Raw genomic sequence first — 26893 nt, 5'->3', positions numbered from 1 at the left:
GTACTCAAATAGCTCTCACTCCCACGCCCACACTTAGTGCCATACTAGGGTTGGTATCATCCAGTGCAGTAACCAAGGCCGGATTAAGTCCCTCCACAGACCACTGAGTGATTTGATGAATAGAACTTCTTACCAGAGAGTCGATTGTACTTTAAGTAATGCAGTGTATAGACACTCGATCGTTTAATTCAGTGTGGCAATGTCCACTGTTAACGGCACGCGGACACTCAATTGAATGAGTCTCACCTTGGTGATTTCAGCCTGAAACCCTGCACAAAATCTTATATACAGTCATTTGGGTGGCACACTGGCTCCCCCCAGTGACATCATTTCCCTATATTAAGACATATTTTCACTATTTAAAGGTCATATTACATGGTTAAGTTTCCAGCAATTTTCAGCCATTGCCTTCATTTACATAGTCTTCACAAGTCAGAGGCAGTCAGTGTCACACTCCCATGAAGGTCAGTCACTTTATGTGATATGCCCAATGACTCAGGCCAACTAGTTCACGACTCTGGTATGATTTTGTTTGTAGTCGCTGGGTTGGACTGTGTGTGCATGAAAGCTGACAACACAATGCATATATTGCCAAGTACAATGCATGCAATTGCCAGATAAGCTAATCTGTCTGATGTCTTGTGTTTACATACCATGACAGAATGAACAAAAGAAGAGGGCAGAGGTGACATGAATGAAAATGCTGGAAGATCACAACAGTCTCTAAATTTGGCTTGCCCATCAATGTTCAGTCATGTAAATGGTGATGAGATTGGCAACTGCAGTGGGGTAGTCTGACGTACCCAATGACTAGAAGCCACCCTATGTGACATTGGCTTAACTTAGCCTGCACATCTTTGGATACAAGTAAGGAAAACTGGAGTACTGGAGGAAACCTACACAGACTCTGGGAGAGCATGTAAACGCCACGTGGGCATTGATTGAATGCAGGATTGGAACCCATGATATGCAGCAGCCCTAACCACTGCACTACCATACTGCACTCAGTTTAATTTGCTTCACTTCAATTCAACTGACTATTGTATAGTGTTCTTCACAAATTGGTAATGTGTTAGCTATAAATTACATTAGCATTTTCACAAACATAAAACACAAATTACATTAAATGCACTGTGAGAAGAGCACTTTTTATAATTAATATAAGAAAATCATGATAATATAAAGATATCTAAAATTATAACTGAGATTTGGCCACCTGGGAGAAAAGAAAAATGAATAACTCTGGTCAACACCATTACTGGAGAAGATAAACTGTTTGGGGGGCCCAGTTGATTAGAACAGATAGAGTCCCAGTTCTGATGACCTCTGCCAGCCGACCACCCACCCTACACCCTTGGTTGTTCTTATAATGGCTCCCAAAGGTACATCACTAGAAACCGAATAAATGGGTTTGTGGTACAGATTATTTTATATTTAAAGCACAACTTATCATATGTCATTTTGAAATAAATAGGTATGATTTAATGTGCAATTATTGCTGACATATAGTACTGAGGCCCTCTGGAGCCAGGCCTGGAGGTGGGGCTCGATGGCGAGCGCCTGGTGGCTGGGCCTGCACCCATGGGGCTCGGCCGGGCACAGCCCGAAGAGGCAATGTGGGTCCCCCTTCCCATGGGCTCACCACCTATGAGAGGGGCCAAGGAGGTCGGGTGCAGTGTGAGTTGGGGGCTTTCCCTTAAAGATAGGGTGAGAAGCTTAGTCATCCGGGAGGGGCTCCGAGTAGAGCCGCTGCTCCTCCGCATCGAGAGGAATCAGATGAGGTGGCTTGGGCATCTGATCAGGATACCTCATGGACGCCTCCCTGATGAGGTGTTCCGGGCACGTCTAAGCGGGAGGAGGCCCCAGGGAAGACCCAGGACACGCTGGAGGGACTATGTCTCCCGGCTGGCCTGGGAACTCCTTGGGATTCTCCCAGAAGAGCTAGAAGAAGTGGCCGGGGAGAGGGAAGTCTGGGCATCTCTGCTCAAGCTGCTGCCCCTGCGACCCGACCTCGGATAAGCGGAAGAGGATGGATGGATGGATGGATATAGTACTGAGGGACACTTTGTAGGAGGAGGAGGAGGTAGGGAGCATGCGTTGATTACAGCGCGTTGCCGTACCCAGCACACACACTTTATAGACACCCCATTAAACCTCACAATCATTTTGTTAGTTATGTCCTCAAGTGATGCATATACTTTTCTAATTTTGAACTTTGTTTCAGATTCAGGTTACATATCTCCATATGCCGCTACAGCTACCGCTATGTGCACTCTTTTAAGTCCTGAGACCATTTGTCCGTCAGATATTTTGGATGTCTGACTCATTCGTATTACATTCAGGTTCCTCCATAAGGTTGTGATTCATAGTGTTCAGAGAACTTAGGGAAGTCGTTAGTCTGACCACTAGTGGAAAGATTAATGGCCGGACAGATGGCTGCTTACTAGGTATTTCTGGTCTTTTGGTGATTAATTTGCATTTCCAAGAACAGACGGACATCTCAGAAGTAACTTATAAGTGAGACTGAATGCTATGCACCCATACTGACATACATCTTAAAAATGTTCGCATCTGTGTGTAATATGCAGAGATGTACCTTAAATTCTAAAGCCGCCTCATTTTGTTAGATTTCTGGTTTCTGTTTTTGGGGATGACATGGTGGCTTGATGTTTAGCACTGGTGCTTTAACATTCCAGAAGACCTGATTTGAATTCTGCCCCAATTATTATTAATGTGGAGTTTGCATATTTCCCCCATGTCTTTGTGAGTTCTGGGTATTCTGATTCCCTTCATTTAGACTGATTTACTCACATTGGAGCTTATGTAATGGACACGAGTTTGGAATCAATTTTGAACGAGACACCAGACTGCTTTAGGACATACATCCACGTATGGGGCCACTTAAGACTCTTGAATTGAACCTGGAGTTCTCACACTCAGTCCTGATGATCCAGTAGGCTACAGGTTTTTCTTCCAACCAACCTTGTTTTTATTTTTTTAATTGGATTCCTAGGTCAATGTAGAAATTACATGCAGAAAACAAAGCTTGTTAATTTTTTATCAGAATGTATAACACGTTAATGTGTATTCCATGGGTGAAACGTAGTGGTTTTATGTTAACTTGTTTTTTTTTTAAGATTTTCGTCACCATTTTGATTTTCATTCTGCTTTTCTAAAAGTCCTGGTTATTTAATCCATTCTTTACTAAAGAGCACATTTGTGGGTCTGACGCGGAAATAGTTGCATTCTTTCAACAATCAATGTTGTTCTCCCGGGTGACTGTTCTGCTGGTTCTTAATTGTCTTTATGACACAGAAAAAGGCAAATTAATAGGCAGAAAAAAGAGTTCATTATTTAAAACTATCACAAAAAGTATTTCTAAATGTCTTGTACTGTAGATGTACAAATCACACTGCCGTGTTTTTCTGAATGCAGAATAAGAGAAGGCTGAGAAGACCACTGAATTAACTTAACATGAAGGGCTTTGGAATATGGAAAGTAACCAGAGTACCATGACAAAATGTCATACAGACACTAATTAGACAGGATTTGATCCCAGCATCCTCGGCATGACCCAGGAACCATTTCATCCTCGGCATGACACAGGTTTTATTAAACATTACTGTTATGAATCACAGCTTGTGAATTTAGTGTAGGACAAAAGAAACATTACCCTACATTTTGAAGGACATTAAATTAAGATAAACAATGCTCTCAGTCACATCAAAATCTACATTGTGACCTGTGGAATGTGGGAGGCATGTCACAGTTCTTTCGAAATGCTATTGTTTGCTAGCAGGGTTGTTATAGATCAACTGATTTATCATATACAAATCAGACTTAATTCAAGTAGCTCACATCTTTCACCTCCAAGGGAGACTCATTCTGTTCTAAATTAATCTTCTAATCAGGTATGGCTTGTAAATTATTTGATTGAATTCCTTGTTTTCATTCATCCATTCGTTGCAAGCTTTAGGAATTGAAGAAGGGCTACAGAGTGATACCAGAATTTGGATTAAACTACAGATTTGACTTACAACTTACAGCAGCCCTTTTTATTTTGCAGGCTTAGGTTACTGAAGATCACTTTTCTTTGTCTTTGGCACCGGCCAGGATTTGAAGGAAACTTGTTAGTAACTTTCTTATTTTCACTAAATGTCTCCAAAGATCCTGGAGCCTCTTAGCAAAACCAGCTGTCACTAACTGCTGTCTTCACAGCCCTTCCCAAATAACATGAGGGTACATCAAAAAGTAAAGGCAATTTAGAAATTATACGTAGTAACCACAATGGATAGAAGCTGACACAATACAATACGTTCATGATGGCTTATGGGTAGTTCAAACACGCATAGCGCAGCACTTTGTTGTTAGTCTAGTTGATGCCGAAGTCAAATGAATATGAACGCTACACTGTGGGATTGCACCATTGTTGAACAACGCGTTGTACTGAGATGTCAATGGGTAGACGGAGTGAAACCTGCTGGAATTCACCAAAGGATGTTGGCTTGTGTAGATCAATATGCTGTTTGGGTACCCATCTTTCACAAACTTTACGGTACCCCAAGTCATCATGCACTATATCATGTGCAGATCCATAGCTGATATCTTCTCTGACAAAGGCATTCACCATGTCAATGTGGGCTTGTGTGCATGATGTTAATGGTCAACCAGATTGAACTTTGTTGGTTACACTTGTTACTTACTTTCTTGTATTCGAAGTATCAAGAAAGTATTGTAATTGTTCAAAGTTTCGATGTCGAGATTTTAATGAATCTCAACATTTTAGACCTCCCTGACTTTCTCGTATATGAAGTGTAGGGAAAGTATTGGAATCCTCCAAAAAATCCTTTTAGAGATGTTGATGAATCTTGATTTTTTTAGACCTCCCTGAGTCCGAAAATACCATTTTTTGGAATTATGTCTGTGCATCTGTGTGTGTGTGTGTGTGTGTGTGTGTGTAAACACGATAACCTGAGTACACTTTTACTTAGGTCAACCAAATTTTGCATACAAGCATTAGTTAGAAAACGTAGATTTCTTTCAACTTTTGGGCTATTTCCGTTAACCAGAAGTGGTACTTTACCTTTTATTCTTGCAGCTGGAGAGTCCAATTTATTCAAATTTATTTTAATAATTATTGTTTAATATATTATTATTTTGATTTGATTTGTTGTTGATGGTTCTTTAATGTACATAATATAAAAATATAATCATTGTCGTGTGGCTTACTCCTCAGATATCCATCCCCATATCCGAGTATACAAAAAAGTCTAGGGGAGACCACTCCCGATTTTTCTTGCTTTAAAACTCTACCCATTCATAAACATTTCACTCTGTCCTTTCCGTACTGTACCAACATCCTTTGTTGAATTTTAGCAGGTTTCAGTCCCTCTACCCAAAGAAATCTCACTGAGGCACATTGATCAACAATGGTGCAATCCTGCAGCGGAGCGTATGTGTTCATTTGACCTTGGCTTCAACTAAATTAATGGCAGAGCTGTGCGCTGTGCATGTTCAAACTACCCATAAGAATTCAGGAACATGTTGTATTACGTCAGCTCTTATCTGTTGCGTTTACCACTTAAGTTTCAAATTGCCTTTTTCATTTACCCTTGTATGCAACTTTTAGCCAGTAATAAGGTAACCGTAGTAGTCTAATGCTTGTGTCTACATTTCATGTAAGAAGACCTCCTATCATCTTCGTATCAGTGGAATCTTCTACCTTACTTCAAGCGATTGTTCATTTCAGTGAAATGAGGTCACATTAAACCTAAAATGATGCACTCTCCTTGCTTCTGTTTATGATTTGTAGTTTTATTAATGGTAATTTGTTAGTGATGAGATGTGCAATTAAAGATGCTATTGTTAGATTGGGTTTGTGGAGGCAATGTAGAAAATCTGTGTCTTATTTTTTTATTCAATAATTTCTTGAACCTGATTATTCCAATACAGAGTTAAGGGGGAAACAGAGCCCATCCCAACAGCACCAGACAGATGTCAGGAGTCAATACACCTACAGACACTCTCCCTCAGTGGCAATTTAGGGTCACTGATTGACTTAATATGCACATCTTTGAGATGAGAGTTAAAAAATAAGAGCTCCTGAATAAAGCCTGTGGGGTCAAGAGGCAAATATTCAAAATACACAGACAGCATCTTCCTGGGACTCGAATTTATGTCCCCTGATCTGTTAGGTGACTCTTTACAATATAATACTATACTGCCCTTTTGCAACTTTTGTTTTGGCTACATGTATTTTTTATATGAATAATAACAAAAGAAAAAAAGATAACTGGTCCTATTGTGTGCAGCTCAGTATAAATGTCACATTGATTCACTTCAGACAATTTGAGCCAAAATATCTATACGCCTTACATATTTAGTATTTTCCAGGAAACTGAGTATTCTTTTCATTAACCCAACTGTGTATAAGGTAGATGTGGTATTACTCTATTTGTCAGGCAGAAATGTCTTTGTTGCTTTGATATTTTTAGGCATTCAAATGTGCTTGCAGTTATCCTGAGTTCCTGGCAGCTGCACTGAATTGATGAGAATTATGAATGAAGAGGGTAGTCTGTGTGTTCGGAAATCCTGTTATATAACACTCCTGCTCAATGAAGGATCCCAGAGTGGAGATGAAGAGACACCATCTGTTGTCAAACAAATTTTTTTTTTTTTCAGTGAGGCATACAGAATTCTGTCTGGCTGAAATATGGCTGGCCATTTGTTAACGTTACTTAGAGTTCAGCAAAGAGCCAAAGAAGTGCTGAACGAGTTATGGGGCTTGCACAGCTTTTAGTGGATGGGCTGTTCATTCATCATTTTCCTTTCAATCTGTGTACAGTAGATAAGTAACTGTTAATTAAAGGAATACTCCACCCCAAAATGATATTTTTTATATGTTACTTATGCCATGTAGTTTGTAGTGAAGGCCGAGAACAACAACAACAATATTTATTTATATAGGACATTTTCATACAAATGATGTAGCTCAAAGTGCTCTATAGGATGAAGAAAGATAAAAAAGACAACATACAAAAAATAAAATTAGGCAATACTAATTAACATAGGATAAAAGTAATGTCCGAAGGCCAGGGAGGACCATAAACAAAAAGACAGAAAGTTGCAGAAAAAAACAAAATTTGCAGGGGTTCCAGGCCACAAGACCACCCAGCCCCCTCTAGGCATTCTACCTAACATGAATGATCTCAATCAGTCCTCATGGTTTTCAGGCTTCACATGGAAGAACTTGATGATGATGGTCATGTGGACCTCTGGCCTTTAATTTTTATTCTCAATGTTTTCATGCTAGAATAGAAATAACAAATTTTCTGATACAGTTGGTGTCAATAATGACCATAGCTGAACAGCAGCAAACAATTTAAAAACTCCCATGAAAACTGTTATGTTACTTTTGTCATATAACTCACATGTCAGATCATCTAGTTGTGTGCTCACAATGTCCTAAACACAAGTATTTTAACAAAAATGTTTTAAATAAACCACTTCTGGAAAATGCTCTTGCAAATGAGAATGGAAGGCACTCAGACATGACAGAGCATTTGAATTGAAGGCCTGCCTTCCCTGTTCATTCATTGGTCTTAAGTGCAGCTTTGTAACACCTTATTCATTGGCTAGCATTGCACTTCATGTGATATCAACAAAAAGTGCACACTAAGAGACATATTCAACTGAAAATGAAGAGTTAAAGAAAAGCAAACATTATCAGGAAGAGGATATGTCTTGAAATTGTGCGTCTCTGAGATGCTTTAACAAGCTGAAGATCAGTTCACCCGTGCAGTTCCACAGACTGGCACTTAATAATCCCCAGGCACTCCAGTTGTGGAAATGAATCATTCTCTTTAATAAAATCCCTTTGTGCGTCCAGGTGTCCGTATGTGTGTGTCTTCTGTTGAAGTGCGCATGCGCGGGGCACGGTGCGATGCGCGATATTACTGTCAGAGAAAGTTAGAGGCGTTTTACGGAAATACAAACCAGTATTACTGCAAGAGGAAATTAAAGGTACACAATACAGTGACGCATATTACAGCCACATACAAGCCAGTATTACTGTCAGAGGAGATTAAATGCATATTGCCGACGTGCACGCCTGTATTACCGCCAGAGAAAATTAAAGGTATATTACGGACGTACAAGCCAGCTGATATACAAGACAGTATTACTGTCACAGAAAATGAAAGACACACAATACACGGCGGCAGCCCACAAAAAACGGTCAGCTCAGCAAGTAAACATTAACAAAAGAGAGGCTGAAAGAAAGAAAAATACGACCAACAAAAAGAATGAGGTCAAAGTCCCTTGCCATTTAATATAGACTGTTCCTACTAATGTTTATGCACTACTGTTCTATTGCCCATTATTGTAACGGGCTAAATGACTAGTATAGATATAATGGCAAGAGGTGGCGCTACACTTTCCATTTTTGTTTGCAAGAGCATGGAAGAGAAGTGGATTATTTAATAATATTTTAATAAAAATACAGGTGTGAATTATGCAACATGAGTAATATGACATTTTTCTCATGGATGTTTTGATGTCATGTGCTGCTGTCCAGTATTGGTCTCTGTAGAAGTCCATTCTATCAGAGACTTTCCTATCTCTGTTCTGCACGAAAACATGAAATTAAAAATCTTGGCCATCAAAAAAAAACAACAGAGGTAACATAAAAAATATAATTTTTAGTTAGAACATTCCTTTAAATGAATTTTCGGGAATATTTACATTGAATATCTCTCTATTATATAAAAAAATCTTGTGGACGAGACAAGACCTGTTCAGAGAGACGAGATGTGACTTTCTCAGAAACACACTTTCACGTCACATGAGACTAGACTTTATGCCAAGAGATTTAACCACGCCCTGGGCCAGAAAAAGACAAAGAGTAGATAACAAAGTAGAATTCAAAAATGTTGGCGCGATACACGTACAGAGCAGGTTAGAGATAATGGAAGTAGGAAAATACGAAAGTCGTAAAAAAATGATAGTAAAGATCGCATTAGCACAAACAAACAGAAATTATTACTTGGTGAAATAACGGGACAGCGAAAAGAGACCAAATACTGTTTCTTCCCAATGAAGAGGCGTATCCGCAAGAATGAAAAGATTTGTTGTTTGGTGAAAGTGAAATCCACATATGCTGTTACGCTTGGGTCAGAGTTGCACAGATACACAGGAGACTTTAGAGACAGAAACGTTATTCAGACACTTCAAACAAACATAAGTCTCTTTCAGGCGTGAATCGAGCCCATGTGTGTAGTTGGAGGGGACAGTTCTGTTTCTCAATTAAAAGAATAGAAAATCTTCTTTTTCCTAGGGGCGCGCCTTGGGAGCAGGGCCCCCAACAGGAGCAGAGGATGTCTGGGGGAGCAAGGCAGTGACACAAAAGGACAACTGCTGTACAGGCTTTTAAATGTCTGAAGCGCAGTGCGAGACGCAGATCACGTGGCACGGCAGCAGCAGCAAGCCAGCAGCTGATTGAGCAAAGAGGAGGTAAAAAAAAAAACTATTTGTTTCCCATTGTATCACCCTTTAAGAGGGGTTTCGGAGGAGTGACCGTGTTCCCTTTGGATGTGTTCTGCCCCCCCTCTTCACAACAGCGCATAGCGCAAGTGCAGGGTTGGAGAGCGAAGCGAGCAGGGGGCAAAGCCCCCTAGTATTTAATAAGAAGAAGCATAATCAACACTATTTAATTATTTTTGGGTGGAGGCCCTTTTTCTATCTTTCTTCAAAAGAAGAAGGAAGTCACTGACTGCTTTTTGCATTTTCTTTCCGATTTTTAGAGCATATTCTGTTCACGTTGTGTCAAAAATGCTTGTGCTAGTAAGCTGGCTTATTAGGTGGCAGTCCAGAAGCTCTCAACAGTGTCACTCCTATTTTGGCAAACTGAACTGGACTCATGTTATCTTTCTTCATTAGCTTCACAAAGTCTTAATTTCTGAATAGTATGTGGATTCAAACAAAGTCCACCCTGTTTTGCCTTACCTGTAAATTATTTTCATCTACTTGAAATCAGGTTTAAATGAAAAACAGCTGTGCGCCTTCCACTTTCATCAGACCCCTATGTGGATCCCCTGTTAACATCTACACAGACTTCAGGCTTTGCCAGACAATGGCTATTAAAATGGTAGAGACACACAAAGAATACAACTTTAGCCTTAGCCGGGCTTATGCAATAACCACTACATAAACCCCAGCTGTTGTTGTGCCATTGCTCTACTGTAAGTGCTCCATTAACCCAGTTACAGCTTTCGGTATAAGATTTGTGTTAAGTGTAAAGTCACAAAGATATGAACACTTCATCTAATAGGTGTGTAGGCTCCACTTTTTTATGTAAGCCTCATGCATTGAGTGGAGCAATTCACAATATTGACAAATTTCCTCTGTAACACAGAATTTATGGTTAACTCATTATGACATTAATGGAATTTCTGTGCTTTTTCTATTATTTATTTAGTTTGTCTGCATTTTTTGGATGGTAATCATCTGTTGTTCAAGGAACCCATGATGATGTCTACTTTATAGCTGTGAAGCAGTGGGTGTGATCACTGCAGCCATTTCCACCCTTACAGTATACAATAATTACAGTGACTCCAAAGTGAAAAGTGATGAGAAAAAAATTCAACAAAGATAAACAAAAGGCCTTTTCTTCCTCCTTCTTCTTTAACAAACAGTTCACAAAGGATGGGCAGAAAAATAATCAAAAACAAAAAGTGAAAAATTATACACAAAGACAATAACGAAAAAACGAGCATCCACTAAAAAATTACTTTTACCCAAAGATATTCAGAAATGGGAAGTAAACTCTCTTTACTAATAATTACAAACATAAGTTTCCTTCTTTCTGCTTCATCAATTTGGCAGTAAAGAAGCGTCTGCAAGCCCAAAGACCAGTCAAAAGATGACCACGGGTGGTCTGGACTACAGTTTTTATATTGCTAGTCCTCTTGCCTAGCCAATCAATTGTAATGTCTTCCGGGGTCCCCCAATAACATTTGCTGTTGAGACACACACCCTACATCTTCATCTGATCAGGTGCTGTTTCACTATGTCAAACCTTCACCTTTCCCTGTGCACATGCTCATGTTCTTAACAATGTTGCGCCGGCTGCTTGTTCACCTACACGGTTAAGTTATGCGATGAACTGCCACCAACTTTACTCTGTCCTTCCTTTCTCTACACATGTATTCTCTCTGCTGGCAATCTCCTAATCTCAGCGCTCTGATCTTTCCTGCCTGCAGTGGCTTCAGGCATGTGCTTCAGTTTCAAAGTACGCCTGGAGATAATATGGCGGCATTGAACTCACACCTCGCCGTACTGCCGGTTCATGCCTGGAGAAGCCCTCTGACTTGCAGGTCTTCAAATCAGTGGGATTACTTGCAAGGGCACACGAAACGCTGATTGCCCCACCACTGTGTTCTCCATTGCTAGAGTGCTAAAATAACAGGTAACTTTTACCTCTATAACTATTTATCTGACCATGTTTAGCAATAAATAGCTATAATAATTGCAACTTTTAAATTGTCTGTGGACTCGGCTTATTACTCTTTCTATATTTTAAATTCTAGTTGGTTTTAGAAGTCCCATAATTAGTTCAATGGAGTTCACCTTCAATGAACTGTAGTATGAATGCACAATGTGGAAAGCCCAGCTTGTGCTGAATCAGTATGGCAGCCTAACCTACACAATGAAGCCAAAAGAATACCAAAGGGAATTCTGTGAAAACGTGATTCAAACACACAAGTCAGAGGATAAGAAGGAAAATATCTCAGTTATGGAATATCCTGAGGAATCCAGTTAAATCAATCGTTAAGGAAGGCAAAAATATGGCACAGCTGGCCATCCACAAGTAATTGTAAAAGAAGAAGACTAGTGAAAGAGGCCATCAATAGATCTATGCTAACTCTGGAGGAGTTACCAACTACAGCAGATCAGATTGTCCAGACTATGCAGACCACAACTGTGCTTGGGTGCTTTGTCCATTGCAGCTTTGTTGGAGAGTGGCAAAGAGAAAGTCATTGTTAAAACAAACACATATGACATCTCAGCTAGAGGTTGCCAAAAGAAACATGGTAGAATTTGAAGTCAGCTTAAAGAAAGTTCTGTGGCCTAAGCCCAACACTGAACATTACCAAAAACTCCTCACCATGAAGTATGGTGGTGGAAGTATCATGCTTTGGTGATGTTTCTCTGCAGCAGGCCCTGGAAGGCTTATGAGGGGAAAGGGTACAATGAATGCGTCAAAATAAAGAGAAATCCTGATGTAGACCACAAGAAACCTATACTTTGGAAGAAGATTTGTTTTCCAGCAAGACAACAACTCCAAGTATGTAGCCAAAGCTACACAGGAATGGTTTAAAACAACAATCCTAATGTCTAAGAATGACCTAGTCACAGTCCAGATCTCAGTCTGAGAATTTGTAACTGGACTTGAAAAAGGCTGTTCAGTCACGATCCCCATAGAGCGTAACAGAGCTTGAGCAGTTTTACAAAGAGCAATGGAAAAGAAGTGCAAAGCTGATAGAAACCTGTGCACATAGACTCAAGGCTGTCATGGCTACCAAAGGTGCATCTACTAAATACTGACTTGAATGGGGTGAATACTTATGAACAAAGTGATTTTGTGTTTTATATTTGTAATTCATTTAGGCCATTTTCTAGAGATCTGTTTTCATTTTGACATTAAGAGAGAGAGAGAGGTTAGGAGCATGCACTGATACAGCGCATTGCCGCACACTCCACATGACAAACCAACTCAGGATCCCAGATTAGGACCTGAGTGCAGCCATGCCACAGGTGACACCTCAGCATCAAACAAGTTCAGATGGAATAGAACCAGCGTGAGTTGTTTTATGGTGGATGGAGTGCCAATTCTGCCACCAACCCCCAGGTTTTTCCCTGCATGTTGGAGGGCCTACGAGCAGGGCTGGATGCAGATTAATGTCATACCCAGGACGGAGCAATTGCAGGTAATGGAGTCTTTTTATTTTGATCAATGTCAGAAAGGCTAAACTAAATCCACTTTGACTGAATATTATATAAGAATAAAATGTGAAAAATACCAAGGGGCGAATACTTTTTATAAGCACTGAATGCCTGTTACATGTACCAGGAGCTGAGTAAACCTCTCTGTCATTACAGTGCATCACTAATGTATTCTGCGACTGCTAAGGAGATCACACTGTAAACAGACAATGTCTCTACCATGAATGAAGGGGACCCTAAAGATTTCTGTACTCGGTTAATAGCACGGGAGTAGAGTGTAGTTATTGACTATGCCACTAAGCATCATATGCACTCAAAGTATAATAGTACTGCATTCACATACTCTTGGATAGATGGTAAATGAGAGCTGTCGAGTTAGAAATTCCACATCAATGCTGTACCAACTCAGAAATACAACTCAGACAATTCAGACAAGACCGAGCTACTGATCTGTCTGAGTTGTGATATACAGTAATGCTGACCTTTCACCTTAGTTGATTGTTTAAAATAAAACATATAAACTGTTAACCGTGAAATCCCATTTTTTAGTCGAATTGCTTTTGGAGTGAAGTGAAACACGTTTTATACGTTTATTTTGATCTTTATTTCCACATGAAGATGGTGTTTATTTTTATTTGTTTTTTTGGGCAGACTAAGTAACTTATGCTGTGCTCATGTGCTCTTGGACTGACTGTAAACCTGAGTTGTCAATTCGGAAATTTCACGTGAACTTGGACAATTCAGACAAAGCAAAGCTACCCAAATTGTTTGAGTTGTGACATAATGCTGACCTTTCATCTTAGTTAATTGTTAAAAATAAAATATCTAACCTGGTCAGCCCAAAATGCAATTTCTTGGTCGAAATGCATTTGAAGAAAAGTGATACGTATTCAGTATGTTTATTTCGCTGTTTATTTACACAAAAAATTTAATTTATCTTTAATTGCTTTTGTTTTTTTTTTTGCTAGACCAAATAAATCAAGAGCAATCTCGCATTTTTCGAAATTGTCCAACCAGAAACCCATTTGAACACACTGAATTGGGAAAGTGAAACATCACAACTCGGAATTCCGAATAGTCTGAAAGCATGTGAATGCAGCACAGGTGCCCTTGCTGTAGGAGAAGTGTGAATCCTGTTGTCAACTTGGCTGCTCAATTGTTCATTCAGTACGAGCTTTGTGAATTTTAAATGACAGCAGCAAGGCTAACTGTGGGTATGAATTTCATGGTTGCCTTTAGAATAAAATAACTTTAGGATATTTGTACTGTGTAATGTATACCCAATCTCCTTCACATTATACCAAACCTTAATCACAGAACACATATATGAGATATGTCTACAATACTTCACAGATTTGGAGGTTACAAAGAAATCAATGATTTCACCATCTATTATGATGCCTCATGTTTGGGTCACAGGCAGTTCAAAAGTACCTGAGTGTTATTAACGCACCTGTCTATGGAGGACACACCATGCCTCACAACTCTGTCGTCTGTCGGTGGAAGTTTTTAATGTCCTTGCATGGCCTACAACTGGACATGACCCACACAGAACATTATAATATCTGCAGGCTATCTCCAACTTCACAGCAGTTTCATTTTCAGCAAAAAGCTTTGGTGACTTTTCATTTTGGCATATATGTCTTGGCTGCTTTCATTTGGGAAAATGAGCAATGGGGAACTGGGTCTGATGAACTGGTCATCTGTCAGAGTAAATTAAATTCATTCTGTGAACTCAGTGGGTGGTTTTCACTTTGCTGTTAAAGCACTGTTGGATTCTGATTTTTTTTTCCCAGATCCTTTTTACAGATTTTTTTTACCATGCTTTATACCAAACTCTGCAAAAATATGTTCTGTGAAAAATTATTTCAAAAGGGCTCCTTCATTAAAGTCACACATTGCTACTTTTATATACAATAGTTCTATTAAAAACCCTTCTGGCATATTTAATAATATGTCACACTCAGGTCAGGACATATTTTATTTCGATATTCAGTAAACCAAGGAATGGAAGGCAATCCTAAACTTAAATCTTTTGGTCTAGATGATAGATAGATAGTCTGTCTAGAAATATTGGGTTATTTATAAATGCTTAAATGTCAGGAAAAATGTAACATCGTCTAGAGTTAAAACCATTACATTCTTCCCAATGAAACAAATATGATGGAAAATGGGAAACAACAACAGGAATTGAAAACAGATGAACAGCTCACAAACGAGCTGTGTTGTGGGACTGTTGCTTTACTGGAACACTCTTTGAATGAATGGCATGTGGTTAGATATCGAAGCTATAAGGGTGTTAATGAGGTATATCAAAGAACTGGCATTGAATAGGGGACAAATTATGAATGGTATTTCTACAAAAGGATTCAAAATCTTAATGAGTGAAAAAGTGTTATTTATCCAAAGAATATGATGGATCAATGAAGAAGTAAAAGTGAATTATGAGAATATCAAAAATTGTCTTATTGGTGAAGTATTCATTAAGTACAGCTTCAATTTTGCTATCTGAAGAGGTTCTTACATGGCTCCTCCATTGTAAGCTTCATTTTCATGTGGTTTAAGATAAACCACAAGTAACTGAGCATTCTAAGATGCAGAAGTAGTGGTGGACATCTCATATGCCAAAGAAAACTACATTGATATAAGACTATAGTGGTTAGAAGGTGGAGGTGGTGCACTTAAAATAACCATGAGTCCATCTGATCAGTATACTTGAGAAGGTGGACAACACAGATTTGGCCCTCTTTTTTTGAGGAGGCCAAGGTCTTTCACTGTTTAAGACAACCTGTTGTGGATGTTCTACTAGTCCATAGTGACCAGTGTACTATTCTGTGGTACTGTCTTTTGAGGAGGGAGTCACATCAAATGTTTTAGTAAGCTTACCAGGACTGCCTGTGAAGTCACAGGAGACAGGAGCAGAGAACAGAATGTTGACAAAATTAAAAGCCATGTCATGACTAATGCTGGCCTAGAGCACCTCTTGCCACTGGCACATTGCATCATACTGTGTACTGGTAACTTTTGTGCCTACAGCCATCAATGCCTCCTCTCTTCCTTTGTGTCTTGCCTTTAGTCACTTACAATAGATACATCAGCATAGGACAAATCTTTCATTAGGGACACCTTTTATTAAATAGACATGGTATGTTGTGTGTATACTACTATTTATCTTCTACTTCAACTGTTTCTCCTGCTCCTGAAACTGTTTCTTAGTTTGTTTTCTTTTTTTCCCAATATCCCTGGATGCACTATCTATCTATCTATCTATCTATCTATCTATCTATCTATCTATCTATCTATCTATCTATCTATCTATCTATCTATCTATCTATCTATCTATCTATCTATCTATCTATCTATCTATCTATCTATCTATCTATCTATCTATCTATCTATCTATCTATATGCTGCAGGTTGACTGGCATCTTGACTAGGTTTGGGGATGAATAACTGCCTGCCCGGGAGGCTATAATGGATGGAGCACAAGAATGGAGACACAACCTGGCTGGTATGTTTGTCTGTTTATGCCCCAGTCAGGACGATCAAATAATGGATGGACTAGGGATGAGTTGACTAATTTGTCCCTCAGCATGGGAGGTGGCAGTGCTCCCCTGGATGGAGTCCAGATAAGAGCAATTACATCTTTCTTTATTGAATTACTCTTTTAGTTTTATGCTACATTCTATGTAAAATTCACATTTAGTCAAAGAAGGTTGCTACCTGATAGCAGCTACTATGCATGTAAAATTACAACCCCAGAATTTAATAGAATTATTATTTTACTTAAATAAATAGTAGAAGTATCATTTTCCACTATATTCTGTGAAACAGTTTTGTAACATCAATAGGAGGAAGTTTATAGGCACCCCACAGATTAAAGGGATTTGATGAAAGTTCTGACTCATGTTGTATATCCCAATACCTTACAAGGTGATATATTGGGTGGATGACAGGAAAGGGAAGAATCAAATGTTATTGTATGGGGGCACCAGGAACACCAGTGGGCAGGACCACATATAATATGTTTCATAACAGACCTGCTAAACTTTTAATTATAAGTCTCTTTATTGAGTCAAGAGCTTCTTAAATTTTCAGTTGTGTCAGAGTTCCATTTCTTGCATAGTAATATAATAGAATATTGGTGAGTAATTTTCACCTCCCACATGTACTCTTTTATATTTCCTTGCAAGGTTGTCATCAGAAAGGGTGGTCCTCCTACATTTTTACTTGATCTCCTTGGGTTGTGTTAGGACACCCTGGCTTCTGTTTGTCCTTTATGGATGTGCTCAGTACACTTCTGGTACCTTCCTTCAAAGACAAGAGTACAGTCCCTGAAACATCCTGAGTTCTCACTGCCTCCATTGAGGCCATCACCTTTGCCCTTAGTACATTTACAATGCAGCCATGGAGTGGATTGCGACTAAAAAGCTAAGGTTCTCTTAACAAGACAGTCATGGTCAACAACAAGGTATAAGAAGTAGAAGGAAAACTTATAAATTAGTGGAATTTGTATTATACTGTATATAGGTTTCTGTTTCAGTGGAAAAATTGGTATCCGTCAATAAGGGCACGCACATAAAGGCGACCTTCAAAAGGGCGACCTCAATTGAGCGCCGAATAAAGGCGCGCGTAAATAAAGGCGAGCTTCAAAAGGACGACCTCAATTGTGCGCCGAATAAATGCGCGCATAAATAAAGGAGTGCTTCAAAAGGGTGACGTCAATTAGGCGCAGCGAATAAAGGCAAACGCAACAAAATTATTACAGAAAATTTATTAGATAAAGGCAATGATTGAACGTATAAAAAGGTGAAAGCAAGAATATTAAAACATCCAATTAATTAATGCATGAACTTCTAAAGAACTACTTCTAATGAACTATTTCTAAAGCTCTCTATATTTCCTTGTTTTCAAAATTACAGAAAATTAGATTAAGGCAATGACTGAATGTATAAAAAGGTGAAAGCAAGTTACACTTGAAGCTGTAGATTATGTGCAATGCCACGTAGATATTCGAGATGCGGTCTATTAGCATAATCAAGGACAATTAATTTAATTCGCTCTGAAGGTCATCCTTTTGAAGCGCTCCTTTATTTGCGCGCACATTTATTCGGCGCTCAATTGAGGTCGACCCTTTGAAGATCGCTTTTATTTATGTGCGCTTTTATTCTCCACGCCCAATTGAGGTCGCCCTTTTGAAGGTCGCCTTTTTGTGCGTGCCCTTATTGAATAGAACCGAAAAATTAATAGAATTGTGAGGACCTTGGGTCATAAATATGAGATCTCAGATCTTTGCATTTATTTTGAACATTATTTTGATTATTTTCATTAACAGACCAAACCATGACACTAAGTACATTCAAAAGATATACATTTCAACAAATTAAGTGATTTCTTATTTGTGGATTGTAACAAACATAATTCCCATAATCACCAATGCACTTATTAGTTCTATAAGCAGCCTTTGTAAATCTGAACAAATATGACTAGCTGACCTTAGTATATCCAGGCCCCGCAGTTAGTCAATATCATTTGTTACATTACAAATTACAATTTCATAATGTCATATTCATGATTTCATAACACTGCTGTTTCATCCATAAATATAAATATTTTTGCTTGAGCTGTCTTTCAGCAGTTTTGCCTTTAACCATTTATGGCAGAATCAGAGTCTGTTTTTAGCAGTGCTTTTCTCTTTTGGATGAAGGATTCTTTCAGTGTCAGAAATTGACTTTTTAACAGCTGCTCTCAATTAGAAAAAAACAAGTTGCAAGATTAATATGATTTATGTTACATTTCCCTTTCTTTATGTACAAAGACATAAAAAATATATATTTCTGTAAACCACAAGACAAAATTATGAACACTGGTCTGCATCAGTTAAGTCAAAAAATGTAAGTGTTGAGATTCTTAGCCCACTTTTAATTTTTGCCTGCTTCTTTTTTTGGTGAGCCTGGTCTCTGGAGATACAATATTTTGACACACAATAATTACTATATGGAGAGGATTATTATTTTCAGTTAGAAATACCACTTTTATTTTCGTAAAAATCTGTAGTAGAGTTAGTGTTGTGATTAGCATTTGTTTTTAATTTTTTTCATGTTTTTCTACATTATGTTTTTTTTTCCTTAGTTCCCAGTAGGGTTTTTTGAGTTGCTGAATTAATTCCTGGTATTATTATATTCATTTTCATTTTCTTTGGTTTTAAAGGAGCTAAAATAATTTTGCAGCTTCCTAATATGCCATTTTGAATTTTTTGGCTGCCGCCACTTTGTTCCTTGTTAACAGTCTCTGTTATTGCTATATGAGGTGACATCCAGAATTATGACATGTAATATCCATGTGTGCCAGTTTCTTCCACCGGGTCTTCAGTTCCATGTAGTAGCGGTACATTTCGGTGTCTTGTATATCTGTAGTACTAGGGTGTTGTACCATGTTAGCCATTATGAATGTAGAGAAAAGCCAAGCAAAATGACACCTTTTATTGGCTAACTAGAAAGATTACAATATGCAAGCTTTCAAGGCAACTCAGGCCCCTTCTTCAGGCAAGATGTAATCCCAAAAGTCAGTGTCTAACACTTCTAGATTGTCTGAGTTTGTGGATAAATTTAGTATTTTGACTTTGAGTGTAGTGTTCCATTTTGGCTTTGCCTCTAGTGGTAATCACTTTTGGCTTTGTTTTTTTGACATTTGTCCATCTCCCAGGACCACCTTCTCTGCCTGTGTGGTGTGCCTTTCACTTCCAGAAGTAGGATCTCATCAATGGCTTCAAAACAGGTTTAATTCTTCGTGAAGTAATGGCAGATTTAACTGTTTGGGAGTTTTAGATTGTTCCAGTAAGCCTGCTTCTGTGGTCTTTCTTGTGCTTCTCAAGTCCAATTCAAATTGCAGCACATATATTAGAAGTCTTATGCACATTTTTGTCTCGATTACACTAAAAGGAATTTCTTATATGTGTCTTCTGATGTTGTATATAATGTTGTAATTTCATTGCTTGTTGTTTGTATTGTATTTGTTTTGTTTCAGCCAGGGTCACATCTCTGGCTCAAGTGTATTTTGTATTTATTTAATCCTTTTTTATTAATTAGTTTTTACATATTATTGATATTATCTTTGTCTCCTTTCTAATGTTGTCTAAGTTGATCAATATTATTTACATAATTATTAAGTTTGTGCTTATGAGTAATATTAGTTTTATACTGTGTAGCTCTTTAAGTAATGTTCCTTGCTATCTTTATGTTGAGCCTAAGGGTGTGGGGCCCCCGACTGTACAGCTGGGGTACTGACCCCACGAGTAGTAGCTGCTTCAGTGTTAAAACTGTTCCTGTTGTTTGGTTTGTACTTTTTTTGTGGATTTTTCTCTTGAAATAGGGTACTGTTTCTAGGTTCTGTTCCTGGTTTTTCCTTCTGCCTCCTTTCGCTGGAAACCTATTGAAAATTTCAACAAATATTTAATTATTTAAAGATCTTTTTTTTGCTCCTTTTTGGGTCTATGCAGGCCATCAGTTTGGTGCAGACTTGTAGAGTTGATGGAATGTCCGCTTTTTGTTTTTTCAGGCCATTCTGTAACAAGATTACTACAATGCGACTGTCTGTGAGAAAAAGGAGAATAAAAATCTTATACTGTGTACACTGTCATGGTTATTTCTTTGTTTTGCGACATTTTTAATTTGTTGTGAATTTTGCCTTCTTCCTTATTTTTTCGTTATTCATGTTTTTGTCTTATTCATAATTTCACCTTGGTGCTTTTCACTATAATCATGTAATTAGATCTTTTCATAGGTTCATTGCTCATTATTGTCACAGGTTACTAGGTTCCACCTGTTTGTGTTAACTCTATGCTGAGACATTGGCTCATTTCTTTTTGTTATTGTTGTTGGTTCTGTTTTTGTGAAGAAATTACAAGAACAATAAAAAATGGTTTGGGGTAGCCACCCCATAATCTTGAAAATCAGTGAAAAAATGAATTAAAATAATGTCATTTTCAGACCATGCTCAACACAGAAGTGAATAATAGTAGACAAAATGGCATTAATAATCAGAAGAGGAAGTGAGGTCAGGAGAGCCGGGACCAGAAGTGACGTTGTCAGGTGGGACTTCCTTCTGATGGTCTGCAGAGGAGAAAAGAGAGAAAGCGTTACCTGACAGTGCCAACCCCCTGACCCATAATCACACTTATTGGAGCCTGTAAACTGTCTCCGAATACATAAAAGAATAAATACATCCATCCATCCATTTTTCAACCCACTGAATCCGAACACAGGGTCACGGGGGTCTGCTGGAGCCAATCCTAGCCAACACAGGGCGCAAGGCAGGAACCGATCCCAGGCTGGGCGCCAACCCACCTCAGGACACACACACACACACACACACACACACACCCACACACCAAGCACACGCTAGGGGCAATTTAGGATCGCCAATCCACCTAACCCGCATGTCTTTGGACTGAGGGAGGAAACCGGAGTACCTGGAGGAAACTCACACAGACACGGGGAGAACATAAAATAAATACAGTAAATAGTAATATGTAAATAATACAGAACGGCAATGCAACATAGAGTAAGGCATAAAGATGTGCACAAAGTTTATTGTCATGTGCACAGTAAGGAAACAAAGAAATTCTTTCTTTGCTGTCCACACCAAATACCAATGGTTAACAAAGCAGTGTATAAAGATAAACATAAATAATAAGTAGCAAATAAATAATAAGTAACAAAGGCAACATAAAATATAAAAAACAGAATAGAAGTATAAAGTGTAATGTGCAAGTAGGTGTGGAATGGACAAGTCAAATACAATTGTGATGAGATAGAATGAGATGGACCATGGTTATAAACTCCAGTCAGTTATTTAGGAGTCTAATGGCCTTGGGAAAGAAAGAGTTCTTTAGCCTGGAAGTCCTGCATTTCATACTTCTATACCTCCTGCCTGAGGGTAGAAGTGTGAACAGATTGTGTTAGGGATGTTTGGGGTCCCTGAGGATCGAGGCAGTTATCCTGCGGACTCTGCAGTTGTAGATGCTCTGCAGAGAGGGCAGTGGGGTCCTGGTGATCTTCTCAACAGTCTTTACCACTCTCTGCAGGTGTTTGCAGTCAATAGCAGTAGTTTTGCTGTACCGCACAGTGATGCAGCTGGTCAAGATGCTCTCAACAATGAAGCTGTAGAAGTTGCTGAGGATCTTAGTTGACATACCAAACTTCCTCAGCCTCCTCAGAAAGTACAGCCGCTGCTGGGCCCTCTTGACCAGCTGTGTGGTGTTAAGTGTCCAAGTGAGGTCCACACTGATGTAGATGCCCAGGTATTTAATGCTGCTCACCCTCTCCACTTCAAGCCCTCGGATGAACAGTGACAGCTGACAGATTTAGTGTTACTGGAAAGCAATCAGGCAGTCATCGAGTCCCAACTATGCACATCATCGATATTCAATTCAATTTAATTCAGTTTATTTTTGTATAGCACTCTTAATGGACTGCTTGCACAGAGCAATCACTTGTATCTCTCTCAACTTTGTCTCTTCTAACTCTTTTCTTTGGTTTTTTGTTCTTATTAGTTAACCTTATGGTTAAGGAATGTAAGAGAGTTTTGTCATTGAACTAAAGTCATGCTGGTACAAATTCCATCAATTGTTATGTTTAGTCCAAGATTTAGTAGTTGAAATTCCAGGACTTGTTCAAAAGGCACAGTAAATATGAAGATGGAAACAATATATGTGAAAACCTAAAATAACTTCCTAGTGATGTTTATAACTACAACAATTGATTTGTTAAGCAGAGTCTGTCCATTATTTAAAAAATGTTTGGGCGCCTTTAAACACACTTTTAACTCATTACTAAATAGCTGGCCATTATGAAATGAAGTATCATGCAGCCTGTGTCTAAAGTGCCTCACTGTATGTAGTATACTGTAATAACAACATGCAATAAAAGGGGTACAAAGAAAAGCACAAAGTGCCAGTTATTTCTTGAATCCAGACAGCATTTCTTTTCATGTTCTTAATCTTATCTGGACAGTTACTTTACCAGTTCTACTCTTGAACTACTCGACTAGCTTTTGAAATTTTTCTGTCAGCCAGTTTTTAGCTTTGTTAATAACAACTACACCTACCCCAGCTCTGACCAGAAACTCATCCCCACAACAACTAAGGCCTGTGATGTGTGCTCCAGGTAGGCAGCACAGTGAGCGATACTGCCCAACCCTCATCATGCACCAAATGATCAAGTCATTTACTATAACAACTTCCATCTTTCTAAGAGTAGGTTTACAGATGGTCCACTGAGGCTACTCAATCCTAGCTAATACACCAGAGGTATCAGTGTCACTATGCTTATCTCTCTATTATATAAAAAAATCCTGTGATGAGACAAGACTTTTTGGAAGATTTTTTCCAGTCCTGCGAGATGAGACTTTGGCCATGAGAATTTTTCAAGTCACCCCCTCCTCTCAACCATATTCAACCACGCACACGGTAATCTCACTTCTCATTCGTATGAATGCTTTTGACAGACACAGTTTCTGCTCTCTCAGCTCTTATAAATTTTAACATTTTCTTTGCTTTAAGTTCCCAATTAAAGAAGATGTATCATGTCCAAATCCTAGCACCGAAGAAGTCAAATGAACTAACGCCAAAAATGTTGATCGGTTACACAGCCAATTGGTTAAATGCATATTAATAGACTATGCTGAAACAGTTGGTGGTGATGATGCAGAAGATGAAAACATCAATTTACAATATTCCGTAGAATACCTACAACCGTTAACACCGTCTGGTCTTTCAATGCACAAATTACTATAGAAAGAAGGATGCATCCAAGAAAAGTAATGTAGAACATCTTCCATGGATAATATTATACAACAAGGAGATCTTTGTATGCCATTCTTATTAAAACAGTTAACAATTAACAGAGCCAAACATTCGAAAAAGTAATTTTATTTAATAGAGAGAAAGAAACGAAATTCATCACTGGCAGTTATACGGTGTGTTGTCATGATGAAAGTCCAAACACAGAATCAAAATTTGATGTGATATTGACGAAAATTTAATTCAAAAAATAAATTGTATTACGAAATGAATAACTCTAACGCAACATGAAACATAATTTACTTTCAAATTATTACGTTTTACTATTTTTTAATATGGTTAATTACTCACTGTAATTTAATATAGTTCAATTATGCATATGTAACAATTCCCATGAAAATAAAAATCTGTTCAAATTGTACATCCGCATCCCCATACGTGAGCAACAGAACTGCAAAGAGGCTAGCGTGTAGCGCATCCCTGGGATTGGCAAGTGAAGTGAGCAGGTGGCAAAGCCCCCCAAGTCTCTCTAAAATTACTCAGCTTTCTCTCTTTATATGACTAGTATTTCTCTACAACTCTTGTGTAAGTGCGATTGTTCTGAATTTTGTCTTTGTAGATTTATTTTTTTCATTCTTTAGTAATGAATGTTTTTTTTTTCAAACAGGTACATCAAATTCAGCCGCAATCTTTGTTGTATGCAAAACATGAGACATCAGGCAGACCAGTTTCTCTTCTGCTTGTGAGGTCCAAAATACCCGCATTCCTTATTTTTCATCACTGTGTTATATAAATTACTTATAGATGAGTATTCATTGGTTGTCAGCTCTCATATACATAGAGTCCACCTCAATGACTAATAACAAAATCAAACCTGTTTGATTTTGTCAGTGTGACTCGTGAACTTGTTGGAGTGAGTGGCTGGGCATGATAAATTAGACGATCAGCTTCATGGGGGCGCTCAGCTAATATGTGAATGAAGGGTACAACTGAAAATAACTGTAAAAGTCATCTAATGTGACATGGCTTTATTTTGCCGAAAGGCAAGAAGAGGACCAGGAGATGAAATAGTTGAAAGTGTAAATATTAAATCCTAAACACTAAAGCCAAATCATTAACCAGAAATCAAAGTCAGAGAGAGAAACAGTAGAATAGTAAATCAGAAAGTACAGTTTTCATCCCAATCATAGATACCGAATGAATCTTTGTTCCAGATTTAAAGGGATGTGCTATGTAACTTCCATGGCATCTGGAAGCTACATACCAGTAATGGGAATAATAACCTGTTGGTGATAAACAAAATAATGTCTAAATTGACGGAAGTGATGTGCATTAGGTCTTAGAATTGTTTTTATTTATTTATTTGATTTTGATACTTTGTTAAAGTGTAGGGTCAGCCAATGTACAAGGCTGAGAGGAGTAGGATACGACAATAATTTTTTTGTGGAAGATTAATTACACTGCACAACAAAGTTTTTGCTTCTTGAACACTGTTGGGTGTTTCTTATAGATTTTTGGGTGCTGATCACGAATATCACATCAAAATTTACCCATCATGTACTGTTTCAGTTTTGTCATGATGTTTTCTTATATTTGTATCCAAACATTTTCGCTCCTGTAAGTGACTTATCAACAACGGTTTGTGCAGCCTGGGCATGTCCAGGCATGGAATCAGGCCAGGTTGGAAACTGTTCTGTGGAAGTTGACGTCCTGGGCAAGCCTGGGCAGGTCTGGACGAGTTTGATGCTGTCTCAGCATGCTATAAAGGTGGCTTGCATACACCGATCCTGCTCATTTGGTTAATCTAGATAGTCAGTGTGTATGTATATTATCAGTATAGTAAAGTATAATATCTGTTGCAATATAACAGTAAGTAAGCTTGACGCTATAGACGTTTGGGTGTCGGGCGATATGTCTCATCAATGTCGTAACAGCCGCAATACATTCTGCTATATCTGTGGCGAATATACACTTGCACCTCAGAGACATTAGACGACTGCTCTTGTGAAGAAAGCTTATCATCTGTATTTCGGCTGCCAAATTGGTGATCAAGACAAGGAATGGGCACCTCACATTTGCTGTGCGACATGTGCTGCCAGTCTGAGAGCCTGACTCAGAGGCACTCAAAAGACGATGCTGTTTGCTGTTCCGATGATATGGCGAGAACAGAAAGACCATGTGATGGACTGTTGCTTCTGTTTGACTAATGTGTCCGGTTTCTCTGCCAAAATTGAAGTCAATTGAATATCCTAATCTGCCTTCAGCAATGAGACCCGTGCCACTTGACGACAGACTTCCCATTCCGAAACCACCAAAGGATTGGACCTTAGACAAACCAGATGAAGAAACTGCAATGCAGGGTACTGACAGTGACATTGACCCAGATTTTGAACTGTGCTCATCAGGTGATCCACATCTGATAGCACAGTCTGAATTGAATGATTTGGGTCTGTCAAAAGCAAAAGCCGAGCTGCTGGGTTTGAGACTGCAGGAATGGTGTTTGCTGTCACCAGGTAAGAAAATTTCTGTGTTTCGAGGCCGACATCATGATATGACCAAATTTTTTGCACAAGTCAACAGTCTCTGTTTCTGTTGTGACATTGAAGGATTGTTCTCGGGCTTGGGTTGTGATCACAACCTGGAAGAGTGCCGTCTCTCATTGATTCGTCAATGTTAATCCTGAAAGCTGTTCTGCTACAAAATGGCAACGTTTATCCTTCAGTACCTGTTGGCTATGCAGCACACATGAAAGAAATGTATGAGAATATGGAACTGTTGCTGAAGCACGTGCAATATAGCAGGTTCAACTGGAATATCTGTGGAGATCTTAAAGTCGTTGCTCTGTTACTAGGACTGAGCTCGGCTATACAAAGTACTGTTGTTTCATCTGTGAATGGGACAGCCGTGCCAAAGAGTCGCACTATTCTCGACAGAACTGGCTAGTCCATAAAAAGTTAGTTCCAGGACAGAAAAATGTGGCACATGATTCACTTGTCGACCCGGCAAAGATATTTTTGCCTCCTCTTCACATAAAACTGGGAACTGGAATCCGTCAATGCTTGCTGACTACTGTTAGACACTGCAACATGA

General features: G+C 38.7%; 2 protein-coding genes across 3 annotated transcripts in view; both read left to right on the top strand.

Moving 5' to 3' along the window:
* LOC114662108 (gap junction beta-1 protein-like) overlaps nt 1–5759 on the top strand; it is a 396450-nt gene extending 390691 nt beyond the window's left edge. For both annotated transcript variants that reach the window (XM_051934397.1, XM_028815444.2), the window contains exon 3: nt 5750–5759. The gene's annotated coding sequence lies outside the window, so the exon portion shown is untranslated. The remainder of the gene's footprint in view (nt 1–5749) is intronic.
* The window catches only part of LOC114644811 (melatonin receptor type 1C-like), a 238632-nt gene that overhangs the window by 10705 nt on the left and 201034 nt on the right, over nt 1–26893 (top strand). The window lies entirely within an intron of this gene.

This window comes from Erpetoichthys calabaricus, chromosome 12 (assembly GCF_900747795.2).
Source record: "Erpetoichthys calabaricus chromosome 12, fErpCal1.3, whole genome shotgun sequence".
Lineage (NCBI taxonomy): Eukaryota > Metazoa > Chordata > Cladistia > Polypteriformes > Polypteridae > Erpetoichthys > Erpetoichthys calabaricus.
This window is presented reverse-complemented; position numbering and strand designations above follow the sequence as displayed.